Source organism: Phyllobates terribilis, unplaced genomic scaffold (assembly GCF_046119375.1).
Source record: "Phyllobates terribilis strain yellow unplaced genomic scaffold, ASM4611937v1 Scaffold_12__6_contigs__length_324123572, whole genome shotgun sequence".
NCBI lineage: Eukaryota > Metazoa > Chordata > Amphibia > Anura > Dendrobatidae > Phyllobates > Phyllobates terribilis.
The window spans coordinates 186,069,907-186,093,245 of record NW_027362772.1 but is presented as its reverse complement, the minus strand read 5'-3'; the positions used below and the strand labels follow the sequence as shown (position 1 = coordinate 186,093,245).

Sequence of the window (23,339 nt, the reverse complement as noted above, 5' to 3'; positions counted from 1 at the left end):
AAGTAAAATAATAATCTACAGGGAAAAAAGTGGCGCATCTACAATGAGAAATTCTTCCTGATGTGTTCTCTAGGAATGCTGGGAGTTGTAGTTTCACAACCATTGGGATATGTAGACTATGAATTTTTTTTCATGGAATTATATATGTGTATGAAAAAATATCATGCAGTATATAATGGTGCGGTGTACAGATCCCGACGACTCGGCCAGTGGGACAGTTCTAATCGGTTATTAACCATTTAATGTGAATTGCTGATTATAAGTAGATTGTTCGCAGTAGTAAGTCGCCGCCAAGGTGTGATCTCTGCCCATACTGACCTGTGGCTGTTAGATATAGGGAGAGCTCTGGCGTCAGCTGTACTCAGACCTTTGGAGTGGCGCTGATCTCCTGTACTGAGAGGGCTGTGTGCTGTGCCAACCTTCGCCTGGATACTGACTGGCTGCTGCTCTGCTCTACCGCCCCACACTGCAGCTGCTCCCATTACATTACAAGGGTGGCTTTGTCATGAAAGTGTCCGCCCAGTGGGCGCAGCAAAAGGAAAAACGTGTCCCAGGCTGTAAGCAGACCCCACAGATTGTTCCCTGTGCTCACAGGCAACATACTGTTAACCCATTATCACAGCACAGACCCGCTGTGCCCTCTATGGGTATGTTCATGCATAGCAGGTTTTATGGGGTTTTTTTGCAAAAATGACTGCAACTGTCCCAATTATCTAATTAGGACAGGATTTTTTAGTTGCAAAAATTTCTACAACAAATCTGTAGCATGTGAATTCACCCTAAGGCCACGTTCACACGTTCAGTATTTTACATCAGTATTTGTAAACCAAAACCAGGAGCGGAACAATCAGAGTAAAAGTATAATAGAAACAAGTCACCACTTCTGCGTTTTTTCACCCTCTCCTGGGTTTGGCTTACAAATACTGATGTAAAATACTAAACCGAGCCTAACGGTGAGCACTCAGAGATGGAAAGAGTTAAAAGGATGTGCTAATGGGCACTCCACCCTGAATATCTGCTTTCTCAGTCTGCTGGGATTAGGAAATGTTAACAGCATCATTTCCAGAGCGCACAGCGCTCATAACCATCTGCTCCTAGAAGACTGTGCCAGGAATGCGGGGAAAGTGTTAGTCAGCACCTAGCCATCACCTGCAGGGGGCAGCATTCTGGCAGATACACCATACATCCCTATGTATAATGATGAGGGGAGGGGGTAGGTGGCATTTCACTTTTGATCTAATTCTGCTCCATTGCTAGAAAGTAATCTCCATTTTTTAAAGCTATTGGATGCCTGCATAAAAGGAACCAGAATGTATAATTTTACAGCTCCTTTAACGAGAAGTGGAGAACGCGTAATAATTGTTTCTTGTAGGCATATCAGGATACAAGTGCCCCTCACTGTATGCCTGAAGGCTACAATCATTACATGGCTGACCCTGCACTCAATGCCCTGTGGGCCCATGTGAACTGTAACACGAGGGCACACGCTGTACACAGAAATGATGGTGGTGGCAGCAGGGCTCGTTACATTCATGATCTATATCCCATGCTGTTTGTACTGACAATATATTGATTACATGGTTCACTGCCTGATCAACTTCGGACTAGTTTGGTCAAATTCACCCAAAAACTAAATACTGCTCCGTACGAAGCCATTGTGGTTTTTGAAAACCGTAAAGATGGCGTGGGAAGGGTGGGCATCCTACTATCATATGCCCTAATAGGGGTTTTAAGAGAAAAATTCCAGGTAATATAAACTTTTATGTACCCACACTATAGTAGTTGTATTTTTGCTCTCAGAACCGGATTCCAGTGATGTGTCACTTACTGGGCTGCTTGGTGTCATTTTGCTATAATCACTGTTCTCTGCTGCAGATTTAGCAGTTCTCTGAGGAGCCTTGTATAACCCCACACACACACACCACTGATTGGCAGCATTCTGCCTATGCACAGTGTACACAGAAAGCTGTCAATCAGTGGTAGGAGTGGGATTATATAGAGAAGTTGACTAGGAGGCATGAGATACCTAGTCTTGTAGTGATAATCTGCTGCTTAAACACTGATTTTATTTAAACAGCAACACACAAACCAGTAAGTAATACATCTCTGGAATCATGGTCTCTGCCCCCACATCATGTTGCTCTTGGATTACACACCAAAGCCTGCTGATATATTCCTTTTAATGACATATCAACCAGTATAAAAGGATCTTGGTTATATTTTTTATTTTCTGGGGAAAGCAGGGTGATAACTATATGGCTGCCATTTCACAGACCACAAGGCTTGTCACCCAGCTTCGTCCAGAACGATATTGATGCAGAGGCCATGTCCCTGTATAACTAGACAGGATTTGAGAAAGATCGATGATATCTTGCCTACCTTATTGGGGTTGTCCACCTCAAGTCTACAGTCATTCTATATGACTCCAGACTTGTGGATCCTCACAGTGGGCTGTGTGAGGATTCGCCGGGAGTTGGCGGGCGCGTGAGAGCAAATATGTAATTTTCATACTTCCAGCCACATTCCAACTTGACGTATCCAGCCTCACTCAATACATTTGTATTAAGCAAGGCCACGCATGTCTAGTTGGCATGTGACGTGACCTCAAGTATTTAAATTACATACTTGCATTCCCGGCACCTGGGAATCCTGACAGAGCACACACTGCACGCTGTGAGGATTCACAAGTCTGTAGTCACATAGCGTGACTGCAGACTTGAACCCAAAGCCTGGACAACCCCTTTAACTGTCATGCAGGTTGATGTAATTTTAGGGTTGCTATATTAAATATTCCCTAAAGCCTTAGTGCACTACCTGTGGTCCTTTATATCTCAGGGGTGTTCATGCACTGCCCTAATGAGGTTCACCACAAAGCAGCTCAGCCTTGGGGGGGTACGAATGTATTTTATTTGAATAAGGGGTGCCTGGATCTAAGACATTAAAAAATACTCCTAGAAGGTACAAGAATCAAACTGATGAAAAATACCAATTGTGTGAGTAGCGTCACCTTACTATAAAAAGTAGCAGTGACAGTACATGCTGGGGTCTCGGCCTCTTAAGCAACAGATTATATTTCCACTTGAAGGCATTCGTCATCTGTGACCTGTCAGATGACAGCCAGGGTAGACTCAATGTCAGCCATGGTTTGTCATACTGTATGACAGCAGTGGGTGGTTATATAGTCTGTAGTCAGCAGTGAAAGGACATGCCTGTCCCTTGAGTAACTGGTGGTCCCAAAATTATAAGAATGGCCGTTGACTCTATGCTGCCCCCTAGTCTATTTTAAGGTATTGTGTGCCGAATATATCTGTGCTAAACAATAAATCTAGGTTTATTGTCTGTCGTGCACACAGTAAAGCTATATATATCAGGACCGCATAAACACTGGAGTCTTTTTCTTATTCCTGTCAGAGGTCAGGATATTTTGGGGGTTCCTGGCAGCTGAGACGTCTGAACAAGGCAGTCCATTCAGATATTGGTGAGCGCCAATGTGGACTCCACAAATATTGTGGTCTATTTAACAGTACAGGAACACACAGAACATTTACAGCAATGCAAAGTAATTCACACTGTAATTATGGTTCACAGCCGGAAGAAGGAGCCGTTACCCAGTGTGAACGTGGGGGAAAGAGGGAGCGACAGATTGTAAAGCCCTTTGTACCCTCCAGGTGTACTAAGCTTGGAGGTATAGTGAGAGAGGACACGGAAAAGAAATTATGGTTTTGGGAACAGCTGGGGGTGAAATGGGCAGTATCTAACGGAACATGGAAAGGTCCTTTTTTAGTCCTGGAACAGTGAAGGCTAAAAAGGGAGAAAAAAAAATTGTAAAAAAATATATTTAAGTAAGGCAGATCACGTGTGGCACAACAGCAATTCTCAGACAAAACAAGCAACCAATTGTGCAATTTGTCTGTGTCACGCAGTTGCATAGCAATTTAGCGCTGCGATTTTGCTGTAAAAACAAATTGCAGACAATAGTACACAAGTTGTAGTCACATGTAACTTTCATTGATGTCTAATGCAAGCGAGACACTTGTGAAAATCAAACACATGGAAACAACCGCCTGAAGAAGAGCCGCAAAAATGAACATAATTAGTGTTGATCGAGCACTAAAATGCTCGGGTGCTCGAAGCTCGGGCCAAGCTCGCCGTGATACTCGGGTGCTCGACCCGAGCAACGAGCCCAATGTTAGTCTATGGCAGACCCGAGCATTGTTGCGGCGGCTTCCCCGGCAGTCTGTAGAAAGCCTAAAAAGTGCCCTAAACGATAGTGACAGTGCTCAAAAGACATGGGGACAGCATGGGGATCGCCCCAGGAAGCATTTCTCACCCCCAGGTCACTGCTGTCAACAACATGGTCAGAGGTATTAAGTCACTTTAACAGGCTCACAATAAAACGTTCAAAAACGAAACTGAAACAGTTTTCCTGTGAAATATGTTAAGGAACTTCCTTTCCAGGGTAAAGACTTGTGTAGAAGGTAAAATAAATAACCAAAAACAAAAATACTCCTCCACACCTTGGGCTATGTTCACAAGTAGCATTTTTTATGCGTTTTTGCACTTTTGTATTGCTTTCAACCGTGACAAATGCATTCACCGGGAAATGTAATTTTAACATTTTACAACCTTATCTGGCCATGTGCTGTGTGACACATGCATACAGTGCTGAAAAGACATGGGAACAGCACTTGAAATTGGGCCTTTTAGGCATGTGGAGGCAGACGCCGGCCAACATGTCATGGCTGCCTCGGCGGCCTGGTATCCATACTCAGTCCCCAGCAGCCCGGGTGTCCAAGCTCGGTCCCCAGCGGCACCGCGGCCGGGTGCCCACATACGGTCCCCAGCCGCCTGGGGGCGGCCGGGTGTCCATAAACAGTCCCCAGCCGCCCCTATTTCTCCTGGGAACTTCCCCCACACTTTTATTAGCCTGGCCTGCTTTAGGGCAGCATTGGGCGCACCCACCAAAGAACCAGACTCCTCCGGTGGGCCCTGGCTTCTCCATCAGGGGAGTTGAGAGTGCCAAGGTGAGGAGCATGATGATGATGATAGAAGTTAGCATATGCTTTGTTTTCTTGGAATGCAAGCATAAGTGTGCAACCTGCCACCACCCACCCCCAGGCTGCAACACCATACTGGTAGCTTGCTTGCACTTGAAATTGGGCCTTTTAGGCATGTGGAGGCAGATGCCGGCCACCATGTCATGGCTGCGTTGGCGGCCTGGTATCCATACTCAGTCCCCAGCCGCCCGGCGGCCGGGTGTCCACGATCGGTCCCCAGCCGCCAGGGGGCGGCCGGGTATCCATACTCGGTCCCCAGCCGCCCCTATTTGAAGGACAGCCTAACCACAAACACGTGGAAAAGTGAATGTGGCCTGGGATGGTCCATCTCACTGACGCCTTCACACTGGGTTAATATTGTGGAAGCCGGGACAAAGTTGGACACTGGGATGCAACACGTCCTCCAGACATAGAGGATTGCGGGTCGTGGGTCAATCAGGCTTCAACACAAAGTTCAGAAGGTAGACAGCAGCAGTGGTCGGATCTCCTACACAACGAGTAAATTATTCATGATCATGAGACCATCCATCTCCTTAGCTTTCTGTTCCTTAGAATGCAAGCGCATGTATGTAGTAGCGGCTAGGCCTGAGGTGGTCAGCGTTTTGGCGCATATCCTACCTCCTCCGAGGATTGCTGGATGTTTTCCTGCTATTATCCCAGTTCTATGACTCCCGTTAAAACAAAGCTTCAGGTGATGAATGACGGATAAAGTGGTGGCAAAGGAGAAAGAGCAGGAGGAACAGGGACTATTCACATCAATATCAGGCCAGTCAACCACACATGTCTTGTAGGATATGTTTCTGTACCAAAAGGAGCGGTTCGGCTACACAGTTATAGGGCATACAGTGAGTGCAATGCCTACCAAAAATTTCGATGCACTCCAATGCCCCTTGGAAGTGACGTGGAGGTCAGAGGGCCTTAACTAAACCGTTTTTTCCATTTATAGCAACTGGGTCTCCTGTACACTGTTGGCCTAAGCAGTGAATGCAGGGCCGGCTCCAGGTTTTTCTGGGCCCCGGGCGAAAGAGTCTCTGTGGGCCCCTTTAACACATACACGATTCATGATGCACAGATACGGCAGAGAAATATATATATAGTACACAGGGCCCAGCCTGCCACCTCATCCTTCACATATGCAGACATGCGCACGCACACACGGTACGCAGACACATGCACGCACACACGGTACGCATACACACATGATAGACAGATATGTACACATACAGACATACACACATTTTTACACAAATTCTTAAAAACATATATAAAACAGACAAATATATATACACACACTGACATTCACATACATGCACTCACACAGACCCATTACAAATATTTTTAATATGGGGATTGGGGAATCCTCACTCACCTGTCCCCGGTCCAGTGTCCTGTCCAGCAGCTCCTCGGGTATGGGGCAGTGCAGGGCCCCCGGCGTGTCACAGACTTCATGGCCCTGGAACATCAGAGGGGCCCACTTGCGGTCGGGTCCGGGCCGCTCCCCCTCCATCTGTGCAGGACCTCCGACGGTGTTTGATTGCCGGCACTCCCCCAGACATGGCCGCGCGCTGTGCCTGCTAGTAATGACGCGGCAGGGGCTACACACAAGCACAATTAAAGGTGCAGTGCCATCGATCCTGCCGTGTCATTACTAGCAGACACAGCACACTGTGCGCGGCCATGTCTGAAGTGCTGGCAATCAAGCAGCACCTGTGTCACTGAACAGGTGCCGAGGAAGCGACCAGGGCCCCGACAGTGAGTGGGCCCCGACAGTGAGTGGGCGGTGGGCCCCGACAGTGGTTGGGCGGTGGGCCCCTCTGATTTTCCAGGGCCCCAGCACTTGCCCGGGTACGCCGGGTGCTGACGCCGGCCCTGAGTGAATGGAAGGCTTTCCAAAAATTATGAGGAACTGCAATGCCCTTTGAAACAGACGTGGATTACAGCATACTAAAAACATTCTACCCATTATTGGGGAGTGGGTCTCCCTTAGTGTTCGCCTATGCATTGAAAAGCAAAAGCTGACTAAAATTAGGAGGAAATGCAATGTCCGTTGGAAGAGTCGTGGAGGTTAGAGGTAATTAAAAACAACATTTCAATGCCCCTTGGAAGAGCTGTGGCGTTCAGAGTGGTTTAACAAGACGGTTTTAATGCCCCTTGGAAGAATGGTGGAGGTCGCAGTGGAATAAAAAGACAATATCAATGCCCCTTGGAAAAGTGGTGGAGGTCGCAATAGCTTAACAAGACGGTTTTAATGCCCCTTGGAAGAGACGTGGAGGTCGCTGTAGCTTAACAAGATGGTTTTAATGCCCCTTGGAGAAGTGGTGGAGGTCGCAGTAGCTTAACAAGACGGTTTTAATGCCCCTTACAAGAGCCATGCAGTACAGCATATTAAAAACATTATTCCCATTATTGGGGAGTGGGTCTCCCATAGTCTTTGCCTATGCCTTCCAAGCAAAAGCTGCCAAAAATTAGGACGGAGGAACTTGCAATTCTGGCAACACGGACCACGGTCCCCCTGATGGTATAATGGTGGTGGAGGCTGAGGATAAGGAGAAGAGCAAAAGACAGCCGAAATGAGGACGCGTATACCCATGTGTGGGTGTAAAGCGGTGCATGGGAATACACCTCCCGAAATAACACAGTGGATTTGACTTTATGTTACTCTGCTGTCATTTGGTGGTGATGAGAAGTCTGGCCCAATCCAGCCCTTGTTCATTTTGATAAGGGTCAGCTTGTCAGCATTGTCAGTTGACAGGAGAGTGCGCTTATCAGTTATAATTCCCCCAGCGGCACTAAAAACTTGCTCCGATAACACGCTAGCGGCAGGGCAGGCCAGGACCTCCAAGGCGTACAGAGCGAGTTCATTCCAAGTGTCCAGCTTCGATACCCAATAATTAAAAGGCACAGAGGAATCACGGAGGACGCTGGTACGGTCGGCAAGGTACTCCCTCACCATCTTTTGAAACTTTCCACTTCTTGTGAGAGTACCCCGCGCCTCAGGGCCTGTAAGCTGGGCGGGTCTCAGAAAACTGTCCCAGAATGTTGACAGTGTTCCCCTGCCTCTGCTGGATTGGAGTTGCGTCTCTCTCGCCTGTACACCTTGGTTGGTCAACGAACTGTGACCTCTGCCGCTAGCGTGTTCAGATGGGAATTTTTTTAACAGTTCTGCAGCAAGGGCCTTCTGGTACTGCCACATATTTGTAGACCTCTCCACCTCAGGAATAAGAGAGTGAAAGTTCTCCTTGTAGCGGGGGTCTAAAAGTGTCACCAACCAGTAATGACTGTCACCCAACATTTTGACAACGCGAGGGTCATGGTTAAGGCAGCGTAACAAAGTCAGCCATGCGTGCCAGACTGGTAACAGGCAAGACTTCCGTGTCCTCACCAAGATGACGACTGACCATGCTCTCCTCCTCCTCCCCCCTGTACTCAGGGCACCCACGCTGAACCGACTGTATGACAGTTGTACAGGTACTCCCATCTACAGCGCATGATACCAGCTCCTGTTCTTCCTCCTCCTCCTTTCCCTCATTGTCCCCCAATGCACGTTGGGATGAGATGAGGCTGGGCTGTGTGTAATCGCCCATTACGGCTTCTTGATCTATCTCATCATACTCTGGCTGCAATGCCTCCTCTTTAATTCTCTGCAGAGAGCGTTGCAAAAGACAGACAAGTGGGATGCTGATGCTAAAGATGGCGTCATAGCCACTCACCATCTTGGTGGACTCCTCAAAGTTTGTCAGGATGGTACATATGTCAGACATCCAGGTCCACTCCTGAGGTCTTATGTGTGGAGTCTGAACTGAATATCAACGGCCTTGTTGCAGCTGGTACTCCACAACTGCTCTCTTCTGCTCACAAATCCTTTCCAACATGTGGAGGGTAGAGTTCCAACGTGTGGGGACATCACACACCAGTCGGTGTGCCGGAAGCTGCAAACGCTGCTGCAACACAGCAAGGGCGGCGGAAGCTGTAGCCGACTTCCGAAAATGAGCTGACAGGCGGCGTACTTTGACGAGCAGATCTGGCAACTCGGGGTACGATTTAAGAAACCGCTGAACTACGAGGTTAAGCACATGAACCAGGCATGGTACTTGTGTGATCTCGCCTTGCCTCAGAGCCGCCACCAGGTTACGGCCATTGTCACACGCGACCATGCCTGGATGTAAGTTCAGCGGTCTCAGCCACAGATCTGCCTGCTCTTTCACAGCTGTCCACAACTCACAAGCAGTGTGAGGTTTATCACCTAAGCTTATGAGTTTCAGCACAGCCTGTTGCCGCTTGGCTGAGGCAGTACTGCAGTGCTTCCAGCTTGTAACTGATGTGGTGATATCTGAGATGGAGGCTGAACATGAGGAGGAGGAGGATGATGCGCAGGAGCTGTACACTGTGGGGGCAACTCTGACTGACATAGGGCCCGCAATCCTCGGTGTGGGGAGGATGTGTTCCGTCCCATGGTCCGACTGGATCCCGGCTTCCACTATGTTTACCGACTGTGCCGTCAGGGAGATGTACCGCCCCTGGCCACAAGCACTTGTCCACGTGTCCGTTGTCAGGTGAACTCTCCCAGTAACTGTGTTGTTGAGGGCACGGCAGATGTTTTGGGACACGTGCTTGTGTAGTGCGGGGATGGCACACCGGGCAAAATAGTGTCGGCTGGGGACCGAATACCGAGGGACGGCCACCGCCATAAGGTTGCGGAAGGATTCCGTCTCCACCAGCCTAAAAGACAGCATTTCCAACGCAAGCAGTCGTGAAATGTGCGAATTTAGGACTGTGGCCTGTGGGGCGTTGGCTGCGAATTTGTGCTTTCGTTCAAAGCTCTGGGATATAAGACAACTGAACGCTGCGGTGGGACGTGGATGTAGACCTTGATGCCGTTTCTTGAGATACTGCCATAACAAGTGAAGACTGAGAGGAGGGGGCATCTTTGCATGCAGTATGGACAGGGGATTGCCTTGCACGCACAACAGGGGGTTTTATTACATGCACAACAGCAGAAGAAGCAGTGGTGACACCCGCTGACACTGGTCGTGGACCCTGGGGTTCGCCCCACAAAGTCGGGTGCTTTGCTGCCATGTGCCTGATCATGCTGGTGGTGGTCAGGCTGGTAGTTTTGTCACCCCTGCTGATGCTGGCATGGCAGGTGGTACAAATGGCCTTTCTGGGGTTATCAGCAGAGTCTTTAAAAAAATTCCAGACTCTGGAAGACCTATCCGTTGTACTGGCAACGTCCCTCGTGTTGGTGTTTATGGGAACTGTTGCCCGCCTTCTGTGTGCGGCCACCACACTGCTTCTTCCTGTCTGTTGGGGTACTCTGCCTCCCTCCCCCTGTGTGCTGCTGGCCTCGCTCTGCGTGTCCTCCTGCCACGTTGGGTCAGTTACTAGATCATCCACCACCTCCTCCTCTTCCACTTGCGCACCACGATCCTCCTCCTCACTACGTGGCAATTGTGTCTCGTCATTGTCCACCTCTTGTGACAAATTGCCAGCGTCGACTTCCTCTGGCCGTGGCTGTTCAAATATTTGGGCATCGCTACATGGGATCTCCTCTTCCACCACTTCAAGCGGAGCAGGCGAGGGGCACAAATATGGATATGGACCAGTGAACAGCTCTTCAGAGTGTCCAACTGTGGGATCAGTTGCTGTCTGACGACACTCGGCATGGTGGGAGGAAGGAGCATCAGGGTGAGGAGGAGTATGCGGTCGAGACTCACGGCTACTAAAACTTGACCGTGTGGAAGACAGACCGGAGGTGGTGGTGCCCAGGTAACTGGAAGTATTATCTGCTATCCAATTAATAACCTGTTCACACTGATCAGTTTGCAATACTGGTGTTGTAGTGTGCTTCCCTAGTAATTTGGTCAAGAAGTGGGAGCGAAAAGATGTGCTGTTGGTTGTGGCACATTTTCACCTTGGCCACGGCCCCATCCTCTACACGCACCATCACCAGAACGTCCAGTTCCACGTTCCTTGCCACGCGCCTTGCCCATTGTAAATGAAGTAAAATAGCTTAGACTCGCACTCTCAATGATAAAAGGGTAATAAAAAGGAGATTAGAACCATGGAAGAGGAAAACCACAGTTCTATTTCTCTGGCCTACACCAGAATCTTTTAAACAGATATATTTGTGTCTAAACACTGAGCGAGACAATCAATTTTTTTATTTTTTATATAAAAAAGGCAAAAAGGTGGATAATACAGAGATCTGAACCGTGGAACTGCAAAACCACAGTTGTAGTTATCTGACCTACACCAGACTCTTTAAAACAGATATATTGGTGTCTGAACAGTCACAGACACACTCAATTTTTTTTTTTTGGGGGGGGGGGGGGGAATACCAAAAGGTTAATAAGACGCGTATTTGTACAGTCTGACTGAGGAAAAATAAAATGCAGGATTTAGATGAAAAAAAAAAGATTTTTCCTGGCCCCTGAGCCTGGGGGTTTAAGTCTAGCAATTTGACCAACAGGAGCACACAGGACTGTAATGCAGCGTTTGTTGGTATAACCACTGTGTCTCCTATACGGCCTGCCTGCCTGCCTGATATCTGGGATGGATATTAGTCCTGAGAAGGACTGTTTGATTTGGCAGGCTTTAGAGACCCTACACTAACTATTTCAGAGTATAAATCTCTCCCTAGCTCTGCAGCACTGACCCTACACTGTCTGATCCGGAGCGACTGTGTCCAAGATGGCGGCGCCCGGCTTTAAATACTCGAGGTGACGCTGTGCGGCCAGCCAATCACGGTAATGCCCACAAACAACATGGCTACAGCATTACATTGACTGGCTGGCAAGCCCTGCATGTTCATTGGCTCTGTAAAGAGCGCCAAACGTGCAGGGCGGAGACCCGATCTCCCGCCCGAGTAACCCGGAAATGCTCGTGCTCGCCGAACATTCCGAGTAGCGAGATGCTCGGGCGAGTACCGAGCAGTGTCGAGCATGCTCGCTCGACACTAAACATAATGCACAGCAATGTAAAAACGACATTGCTGTGCACATGTTCAGTCTTTTGTTAGTTCTTTTAACAGCTTCAGGGTTTTTAAACTGTGAAGCAGTTAAAAAAAAGTAACATGCATTCTTCAGACGGCTTCATTTGGAAGCCACCCACTCTTTATGGTTGAAAGCATAGGGTTAGGGACGCCACAAAAAAGACAGCAAAAACCACCAGCGAAGCTGCTGCAGGAAAAAGACAACCGGCTTTTTCCTAATGCAGTTTTGCCTAGGAAAATCAGGCATTTTTCAAATCCTTTTCAAATAAAAAAAATACTGAAAAAGATCTTCATGAACATTAAAGTTGATTTCCCACAGAAATGAATAGGAAAAGTTTTTAAAAAAAATTTTGAGGATTTTGGAGAGGATAGTCTAAAAAAAAAAAAACAAACCTGCATGACCTTAGCCCACAACAAGTAGTAGTCTGGAATTACAACATTCAATTTTTCCATGTAATGAACAGAAAAAACAGGAAAAAAAAAACAAGTGTGATGAAATGGTGAAAAATTGCAGTTCACAATTGTTTTATTTTTACAGTATTGTTTGCATAGTAAAAACTACTCTTCTTCAGGTGAGTTCGATGACAGCGATACCAAACTTAAGTAGGTATTTTTCTGTTTCAAATGGTAAAAAAAAAAAAATTTACAAGTTTGTAAAAAAAAACATTTGGTTTGTGTTCCCATTTTCTGAAGTCTGTCACATTTTTATTTTTCCATCAATGATGCTGGGTGAGGGTTTGCTTTTTTTGTGTGACAAACGATAGTTTTATTGATACCAAATTGGGGTAAATGCAACATTTTCTATTTCATGTTTCTTAGGACTGTGCCATGACCAAAAAAAACACCACAATTCTGGCGTTTTAATTTCAGCAGGCCTCGGGCCAGCAGTGCCCCAGAATCATGTAGCAGGGTGGGGCAAATTAGTGCATGTGCGCACCAGCAACTGCTCCATTTAAAGGGGTTGTCCACTACACAGACAACCACTCTCAATCCTCATGTCCCCCCCCCCCCCCCTTATAAAATAATGACTTTTATACTCCCCTCCGATGCTGGCGCTCTGGCTCTCCCAGGGATTGTGTGACATTAGGTCACGCGATCCCTGCTGCCAATTAGCGCTGACTTCACTCTCACCCTCTTTTGGATGTGTCACATACATCTGGAGGAAGTGAGAGAACAGCAGCTCTCACTTCCTTCGGATGTATGTGGTATGTCCAAAGGAGGGCAGAGAGAAGCCACCGTTGATTGGCAACAGGGATCGCGTGACCTAATGTCACACAATCCCCGGGGGGCCAGTACCGACATCACTGGAACAGCGCCAGCACTAGAGGTGAGTATATGTGTTATTATACAAGAGGGAAACATGAGGATTAAGAAGAGGTCTGAGCAGAGGAGAAACCCCTTTAAGTGCCACTCAGTGATTGATGGTGGCATGTAAATGGTTGACAGCAGCGTGCTGCTTTTAAGAGTCAGATGATGGCTATGTAACATAGCCAGTATCTAGCGGTTGTAGAGGGAGTTCAGTTCCTCAGCCCCCTCCACACACCGTGACCCCCAGCATTGAGGTATACTGTATGTACATTATTTTCTGCTAAAGGATTAAGCCTTACGCCTTTCCCATTTAAAAATCAATAATTCTGTGTACTGTAGGACAAGACGCTCTCCCCTCTGGCCAAGAGATGAGGATTTTGAACAAAAACTCCCCTATATTGACTTAGAGCTAGATAGAAATGAGTTTTTTATACTGGACAACCCCTTTAAGCCTTGTCAAGGTCTAATAACATTTCATGTACCATCTTTGTAAAGGTTTGCAGCTTAGCTGATAAATAGGAAGTGTATTATTTTCTACCAGGCTCCCCAATACTCCATCAATCCTCTTCTTCGCACCACTAAGCTCTCACACTCATCCCTTGTCCCCTAATCTGTTGGTGTAGAAATATGGTGTATTTGAGTATGGTTGTATCTCCCACGACATAGTATCTTACCTACCGATATCACTGTAGTAATAGTAACAAATTGCGCTCTATACGGCTATAATAGCATGCTAATAGGATCGGCTCCTTTCCCTCAGTCCTCCCAGTATAATAGCACTATTTGTACTATACATATCCCTTCAGCTTCCTGCTGTGAAGATTCAGGGCAAATTATCTGGATTATTATCTCCACTCTCAAATTCCTCATCCACCTTTCATACAAGTCAGGTGTAATAAAGAGTATTTAAAAAACGTTTTCGCTCTGCGAAATCTGAGAGCGGACGCTTCCCGTCACAAAAGCTCAGGAATTATTACAGGAACAAAAGTAGTTTTCATTATGGCCTCATAAAAAGGTGGCAGGTACATTATACCATCTCCTCCTGACAAATGGGGATTATACAGAAAAGAGGATGTAAATGTGTCAGATATTAATACTGAGCAAATATAACCGTCCTGATTTACCCTCACAAATATCCTTCAGAAGAAACGGCATTATCTGGGAAAATATTACCAAAAGTTATTTAGGTACAAATATACACTCCCCTCACCTAGAAAGACCATCCCATCAGTCACATTTATTAATAGTGATGGGGGTCACATACAGACCAAAGATCTCTGCAAACCAAAAATTAAAGAATATCTCCACTGAGATAACTAGATACTCATGGTTTACTTAAAAGGGTTATTCCCAAAATATGAAGTCTCTCTATCTTTTTGATAGAGTGTAACTTACTGACTGCTGGTGGTCTGGAATCCCAAACATTGGGTCCTGGAACCTGAGACCTGGACTCTGCAGAGCCCACTTTTGAATGCAACGTGTGGGGTGCGCCTGCTTGACCTCACCTCTGTGCGCATGCTCGACATTCACTGGGGGATTGCTAAAGAAAGCAGAGTGCAGCATTGCTATTTCTGACTGTCCCATAAGCAAAGAATGAAGCAAAGGTTGAGCATGTGCACCTCCACTCCATTCAAGACTTGGGTTTCAGAGATAATTGGGGGGGGGTCCCATTGGTTAGACAGTCAGCAATCAGTAAGTTATCCTTAGAGAAGGGGATAGCTTCATATTTTGGGAATGACCCTTTAGTATCACACACCTATGCAAAGTCTATGTTTACTTTTCCTCTTGCAGCCTTCTCTTTAGTATATGCTGCAGTTTGTCGCTCCAGGACCTCATTTCATGAAGCTATGTTATTATTATTATAGCGCCATTTATTCCATGGCGCTTTACATGTGAAAAGGGGTATACATAATAAAAAACAAGTATAATAATCTTGAACAATACAAGTCACCGACTGGTACAGGAGGAGCGAGGATCCTGCCCGTGAGTGCTCACAGTCTACAAGGGATGGGTGAGGATACAGTAGGTGAGGGCAGAGGTGGTTACTGCAGGTTGTACGCTTGTCAGAAGAGGTGGGTCTTCAGGTTCCTTTTGAAGGTTTCCACGGTAGGCGAGAGCCTGATATGTTGGGGTAGAGAGTTCCAGAGTAGGGGGGACGCACGGGAGAAATCTTGTATGCGATTGTTGGAAGAGGAGATAAGAGGGGAGTAGAGAAGAAGATCTTGAGAGGATCGGAGGTTGCGTTCAGGTCACAGATGTATGGAGGAGACAGATTGTGGATGGCTTTGTATGCCAAGGTTAAGGTTTTTAACTGTAGTCTCTGGGTAATGGGGAGCCAGTGAAGGGATTGACAGAGAGGAGAGGCTGGGGAATAACAGGGGGACAGGTGGATTAGTCGGGCAGCAGAGTTTAGGATAGACAGGAGGGGTACGAGAGTGTTAGAGGGGAGGCCACAGAGCAGGAGGTTGCAGTAGTCGAGGCGGGAGATGATGAGGGCATGGACTAGAGTTTTTGCAGATTCTTGAGTAAGGAATGTGTGGATCCAGGAAATATTTTTGAGTTGGAGTCGGCAGGAAGTGGAAAGGGTTTGGATATGTGGTTTGAAGGAGAGATCAGAGTCCAGGATTACCTCGAGGCAGCGAGCTTGCGGGACTGGGTAGAGTGAGCAGTCATTGACTTTAAGAGATAGGTCCGTTGGGGGCGTTGAGTGAGATGGGGGAAAGATGATGAATTCTGTTTTGTCCATGTTAAGTTTTAGAAATCTAGCAGAAAAGAAGAAGGATGAAATAGCGGACAGACATTGTGGGATTCTGGGTAGTAAGGAGGTGATATCAGGTCCAAAGAGGTAGATCTGTGTGTCACCAGCATAGAGGTGATACTGAAAGCCATGGAACTCTATGAGCTGTCCGAGGCCAAAGGTGTAAATGGAGAAGATCAGGGGTCCTAGAACTGAACCTTGGGGGACACCGACAAATAGGGGGCGAGATGAGGAGGTGGTGTGTGAGTGGGAGACCCTGAATGTCCGGTCTGTTATGTATGAGGAGATCCAAGATAGGGCCAAGTCCTTGATGCCAAGAGATGAGAGAGTCTGTAGTAAGAGGGAATGGTCCACTGCGTCAAAAGCAGAGGACAGGTCCAGGAGGAAGAGGACAGAGTAGTGTCACTTGTGCACAAAGGCAGTCTCAGGAAGTCCTATCTAGTCTAAAAGGTGTCCATAGACTCATTTGGCCAACAGCTATTACTTCTGATCATATGTTCTCAAGAGGGAGAAGTGAAAACAGCCAGAACCAAATAATTGGGCATAGACCCTTCTTTTCCTCGACATCTTGGAAGATTTATGATCCCGCCATATACATTAGATGGTTGCTAATGTTCAGCTAATGTGTACACTTTAAAGGGTGATTTCAGTAGGAAAAAATTATCACCTATCCACATGATCGACGATAACTTCTAGATCGATCGGTGTCCATCTGCTGAGCCTACTACCAATTGCCAAAAACAGGGCACTTTTATCCCTATTTGAATGGAGCATGCTCGACTGCCACACCATTCATTCTCTATGATACTGCCAGAGCACTATACGGTCTTTTATTCCGCAGTGTTAATCGGTGCAAATGGTTCTCCATAGCAAGATCAAACTGAGGCCCTTATGAAACTAAATTTGCCATCCAGGAAATAAGGAATTCATCTTTTGTCTCCTTTCCACCAATTTTCTCATCATCTGTCGGACAATTCCCCAATAGCTATGATTAAGAATGAGGTGGCATTCGAAAACATGTTATTGGTACAGCTCACTTGCATTATACGTAATGGTTTTTGAAAGCCTGTAATAAAAAAAATACTTTATCATTTAAAAGAATATATTTTTTTACTTTGGGCCTAAAAGCTAACAGGCAGGTAGTTAACTAACTGCCTGTTTTACCCGGCGCTGGCTCAGAGCGATCACTGACCGCTCCTGCCAGCGATTCAGCTCCTCTACGTCATCAGAGCAGCTCTTCTTCTTCCGGGCTGCTCTATCGACAAGGCTTGACTGCCGACATCATGCTGATTGACAGCTGGTTCCCGCAGTTAGACAGTGGGGAGCTGGCTATCAATCAGAATGATGTCAGCAGTCGCCCCACCAACAGAGCAGAGCGGATTAGAAGCCGCTGCTCTGTCGATGTGACGTTAAGCCCCCGTCTCACATAGCGAGATCGCTGCTGTGTCATGGTTTTGGTGACGCAACAGCGACCTCACCAGCGATTTCGCTATGTGTGACACTTTGCAACGATCAGGCCCCTGCTGTGAGGTCGCTGATCGCTGCAAAGTGTCCTGGACCATTTTTTGGTCGTTGCCCTCCCGCTGGTCAGCACACATCGCTGTGTGTGACCAGCGGGAGCAGCGATCAGGCTGGTAACCATGATAAACATCGGGTTACTAGGGGCACAGGCGCACCTAGTAACCCATTGTTTATCATGGTTACGAGCCTGCTAAAGTGAGTGGTAACCTCCCGCTCACTGTGGCGGAGTGGTAACCATGATAAACAACGGGTTACTAGGTGCGCGTGTGCCCCTAGTAACCCGATGTTTACCATGGTTACCAGCCTGCTCCTGCTTCAGCAGGCTGGTAACCAGGAGCAGGACATCGTGGAAAGATTCTTTCCACGATGTCGCTGCTGCCCTGATCGTTGGTGAGCCTGCCTGTTTGACAGCTCACCAGCGACCACATAGCGACGCAGCAACGATCCCTGACAGGTCATATCGTTGTCGGGATCGTTGCAGCGTCGCTAAGTGTGACGGGGCCTTTAGTAAAAGCCGCTAAATCACTGACAGGAGTGTGTGTGATGTCTTTGTTAGCAACTACCTGCCTTTTAGTTCTTCGGCCTGTAAGGAATCAGCTCTGTGGTAGACGCTGGTTCACACACAGGAATGCAGTTCGTCGGTTCAAACAAACAGGCGGTTTATTAAATGTCCATAAACCATTCAGAATAACAATAAAACAGCCTCTTCCAGGTACAAAAGGTATAACCGAACAAAAATTGGAAATAACCAGTCCATATCAAGCATGGGCTCAGCCATAAGTGTTTTTCTCTTACTCCAGCAGGGTCTGAGCAGCACATGCAAGGTCTCCTCACCTTGAAAACACACAGAGTGAGATAGCCCCAGCTGCCCCAAATCAGGACATTTCAAGACCTGGACTGGAGATAGGAGAGCAGCCGATCCCACCCAGCTCTTTCAGCTGGTCGTAAAACCTGGACCCATAATCCAGGCACATTAAACACCTCTCAGCCCTGTGTGTGCTGGAGCCTGCTTCTCCAGGTCCTACATCATAAAGGCTTGTCACCTCAGGGACACATACCTCCCATCCACGACCTGTCCAGCTACCACCTTACAGGCCCATAATAAAAAAAAAATGTAATAGTCCTGAATAACCCCTTTAAATGCTGTGGCTTTTAGATCAAATCAATTCCCAACACCCGGTTTGCTAACTGCCCAGGCTGCCACGCCAAGTAGTAAAGGAGATAGGACCAACTGGATCGGCCTCCAAATCAATTGAGCCCCTTAGCAGCTGCATGAGCCCCCTTTTTGGTATGTACACCCCTTGTACAGACACATTATGTATTTGGTCTCCTGGCAGGAAGAGTTACATACTGAGAGGGAAGCTCGGTGGAAGCTATCAATAATTGTCAATGGGCCATCACTCAAATGGGCTGCTATATATCACAGCATCTTCGTTCAGCACAGGATATTGAGTTTTGCATGTATGTGAAATGTCCCTTTAATTGCCTGTCCGTAGAGCCCATGTTGTGCTGTTGCTATGGAGAAGCCCTTTTGATATATCCCCCTGTGTGCTGTAATATATTCTTACATGTCTGAAACACAATCTCCCCAGATCTGAGTCATCCACTTGCACTACTACAGAAGGTGAGAAGTGACAATCATGGGGACGTGTGGGAAGCACAGGAAGCGGCAGCCATATACAGTTACTGAAAGGGAAACACATCATCATCCCGGGTAAGGAAAAAGGAAGCGGTTTCTGCTGCATAAGACCACCCCGAGTGAGACAGTTGTGAAATATAGGAAGGGATTAATGCAAGATGTGTGACAACACAATAGCAATGAGCGACGTGTGATGGTGGAACAATTTATGGCTGTGGCAGGTGTACCACCGGACGCTCAGGCTCCATTGCTCACCCCATCAGTCACAGACACCATGTGTACGGTCGCCTGACGTATAGATCCATGAACAGTCTAATATCTACGGTGTACAGTTGTCCCCTAACATTCGTTTTTTTTTTTGCAGAGATTTTTCCTTTCCAATCCTACAATAAGGGCTCATCAGACGACCATGTAAATCGGCCCAAGATCAGACCACAATGCACGGACTGGCCAACCCCCAACAGGTCATTATAGGGGGATGCAGCACTGCTGTCCTATTTGCATGTTTTCCATGCGCAGCAGCGGCTTCTCTCGCTTACACAGGACCACACTACATTTCCCTGCACTGAAGAGGACAAAGAGCTGCATCAGTGCTCTGCCCCGCAATATTCAACATCATGGGGTTCCTAGAGGACGGATCACAACCGATCATAAAGTAATAATGGCATGGCCTAGCTATCACTTTAGGAGATGGGAAAGGGTACGGGTCATCAGAAAATTAGATATTGATTAAATCAGGTTTTTGTGTTAAATGTATTTTTAAAAAAAAATGGCAACTAGTTTTCTCCTTTCCTGATCTGTATTAAAAATAAAAAATGAGAAATCTTGCAATTTTCACATTGGTCACTGCAGCTATTCTAGTCTAATACTTCAGATTTCAGGAAATTAATATGTACATTAGCATCAATAGGCAGACCCAACAGAGGCATCTAATGAGTGTGTGCAAAGATCCTTGTGAAGGGAGGTGTAGCAGGGTCAGCGGTGACATCATCTATTGTGATTGGAGGATCAGCGGTATATACAGGTGTTACCTGCCTCTGCTGATAATGAGTCTGCTGTAAACTCCTCCTGAAAGGACAGAAAGTATGAGTCAAAAAAAGCCCCAGTGGCCACTGTGAAAACTGCAAGATTTCACTTTTATTAATAAAAAAAAGTTGCAATTTTATATATTTTTTAAATACAAGTTAGACAAAAACCTGATTTCACCAATAGCTCGTTTTTTGAGCATAAATTCTCTTTAAAATTGGAAAATCTCAGTACAAAAAAGTCTGTGAGTATTCCTAGTTTAAAGGCCCCCATAGACAGTCTAATGCGGCTGACAGTCTACTGCGCCCCAACTCTTCTCCAACTTGTGATTATGTATGGGAAGAGAAGGATCCGGTCTTAGCAGAAGATCTTTAGGTTTTCATTAAAGTCGCCGCCAGGAGCCGGGGAGAATGAAGCGCTGCAGCACTTCATTCTCCCCGGCTTCTATGCTGATTGGTTGCATGGATTACAGCGGGGGACACTTAGGACCGGTAAGTATAAGGATTTTTTAGTTATTATTTTTACAGGTGGACACTGCGGGAGCAGACACTACTACCCTCATCACTGTCCCTGCTGGTGCTGATCGCAGCAACCATGATGAGGGCAGCGTTCAGCACCCGGGACTTGGAAACAGGGCTAATTGTACACGGATTCCCAGGCGCCGGTACGTGTGCTCCTGATGCGGCACACGGTTGCCACAGATGTGACACAGGGGACACAGATATCTCCGGTACCGGAAATATACGGACGTGTGAAACTGGCCTTACTTTGTATGGCAGACTTTCCTGCTGGCTTCTTGCACACTTTACAGCTGATGACACTGCGGCTATTTCTTGAATGCTGTAGCACTGACTGATTTATTTTTAATAATGAATTTCTCATATTCTCTGTAATGTGAAGAACAAAACTGACAGCCATAGTCTGATACCATAAGGAAGTGTTGGCTTAGATGAAGAGTATGTTCACTCATTTTTTATTTGGTTTAAATTTTGTGGAAGGAAAAAAAAAAACAACTTGGTGTGAATATGTCCTTGCTTTTATGCGCAGTTTTTATCTTTTCCTCTAGGGGCAGTCAAGATACATACATTTTAAACTAATGAGTGCAGGGAGACGTCCAGACAAGTTTCCAGCCCGCTCCGACTCTACCCAGCACCTGAAAGGCCAATCTGGTTTTCTCAAGAAGCATGGTCAATAGAACTGAACTCAGTGTTCAGGCAGATGGGAAAAATATTTAATATTTATCAAAAATAAAAAATTTTTAGTTAGGCATTGCTTGCACCCAAACTAACAAATATATGCCTCCTCATGTTGATACAATACAAAGGCTGAATTACAACTGTAGGTGAAGATACTGAATAACTAATATATAAAATGTTACATAGTGATGATGCAGCTAGCGTGACCCAATGCTTCATGCAGAAGCTGCATACACACGCATGACTTACTGCCTTTGACTGTATGCACCCAAATTTGATATTCAAACTTAGTAGATGTAAAATAACCTGTGATAATGATCCTGCTAAACAATATGCAATCCAAAAACAAATCAAAAGCATGTTCGTTATTGCAAAACTGCCCGTCTTTCTGGCCATAGACCTCCGGCAGCGCTGATGACATGTCTCCACATCTTTAAAACACGGATACAACTGAATAAAGCAATGCCGCTACTTGAAGCCATAACTAGCTATTATATATTTTTTTTTTTTTTTTTATGGCACCAACATATTCCGCAGCACTTTACAATTTAAAAAAAAAAAAAATATATATATATATATATATATATATATATATATATATATATATATATATATATTATATATATAGTACCGCTGAGGGTTCAGTCGCCACAGGGGTACTGCACCTCAGTTAGAGGTGTGGTATCTCCTCTTCCAGGTAAGGATGGAGCATTTCTCAGGACCCTACTTTACCACTCAGCACTACACCACTCCTGTCCTGTAGGGGGGCCTAAATGCACCAGGGTGCTGCCCCGGCCCAGGATAGAGGAGATGGGGGGGAACCAAAAATAGGGGGAACCATGTAGTGGGTGAGGGTGGAGGACACACTTTTAGGATGCACTAATAGCATCATATTTAACCAACAGCCATCTTGAGTTCAAGGTCTTTGATTGTGATCTTCATCAGTGATAATGGTCTCCGTCTCTGATTGTGGTCACCCACCAGAGTTCATCTACAGGCCTCATCCGATTGAAGATACACGGTCCTCATTCTCTGGCCTTGAGACGAGGAGCGGGTCTGAGTTAACCACTGCCTCTACCCGGTCAAGGTCCTGACCTAAGAAGGCCTGGAGGGGAGCGGAGGAGATAGGCTCCACAGGCAAAAGGATCCCAGGGGGATATGGATGGAGCGGCATACGCCACCTGTATTTCTTACTCTGGCCTAGTCAGAGGGACTCCTGCTGCAAGAGGGGTACCGGCCCCCGATATCTGACTTTGTTACTTCAAGTCTCAGTCAGAAAAGCCCGGAGGCTTAGTGGATCCCAGGAGGGATTCGGACGGAGCGGCATACGCCACCTGTATCTCTCTACCTGCGTTCATCCAGTGGGACCCGGCCTTACACCTAGTTCTAACCACACAAACAGTCAAGTGGAGACCTTCCTGGTGGCCGCAGTACGCTGCGAGGAGCAGAGGGAAGCTTTGCGGCTAAAGTTCATCTTAAAGTGAGTAAAAACCCTGGATGACTTCACACCCCGCTTCAGCCTGTTATTTCCCGCGCGGCAATACACCCACCATCACCAAACACTGCCCTGAGGCCCGCTCCACCTGTGGGGAGCCGTCCCATCTTAGCTGCCCATATCACCAGCCTCAGTGGACTGTAGCAGCGCTGGTGGCCCTCACCAGACACCACAGGTGGCGTAGTTGAAATACCACTCATCCTAAAAGAAGCCCATTATTTTCATGTGACTGCCCTAGGCACGGAACGGGTCACGGCCACGACGACATCCCACTCTGCCACCCTGCATTCGCCCGGCTCCGAGTAACCCCACCGCTCAGGGAGGGCGTCGCATATATATATATATATA

General features: G+C 46.8%; 1 protein-coding gene across 2 annotated transcripts in view; it reads right to left on the bottom strand.

Annotated features, from left to right (window-relative positions):
- The window catches only part of KLHL21 (kelch like family member 21), a 55,375-nt gene that overhangs the window by 22,903 nt on the left and 9,133 nt on the right, over positions 1-23,339 (bottom strand). Inside the window, exon 1 of one of the 2 annotated variants that reach the window (XM_073656530.1) lies at positions 319-504. The exons of the other annotated variant lie outside the window; for it this stretch is intronic. The gene's annotated coding sequence lies outside the window, so the exon portion shown is untranslated. Of the gene's footprint in view, positions 1-318; positions 505-23,339 lie in introns of those variants that run through there. 2 annotated transcript variants of the gene reach the window in all.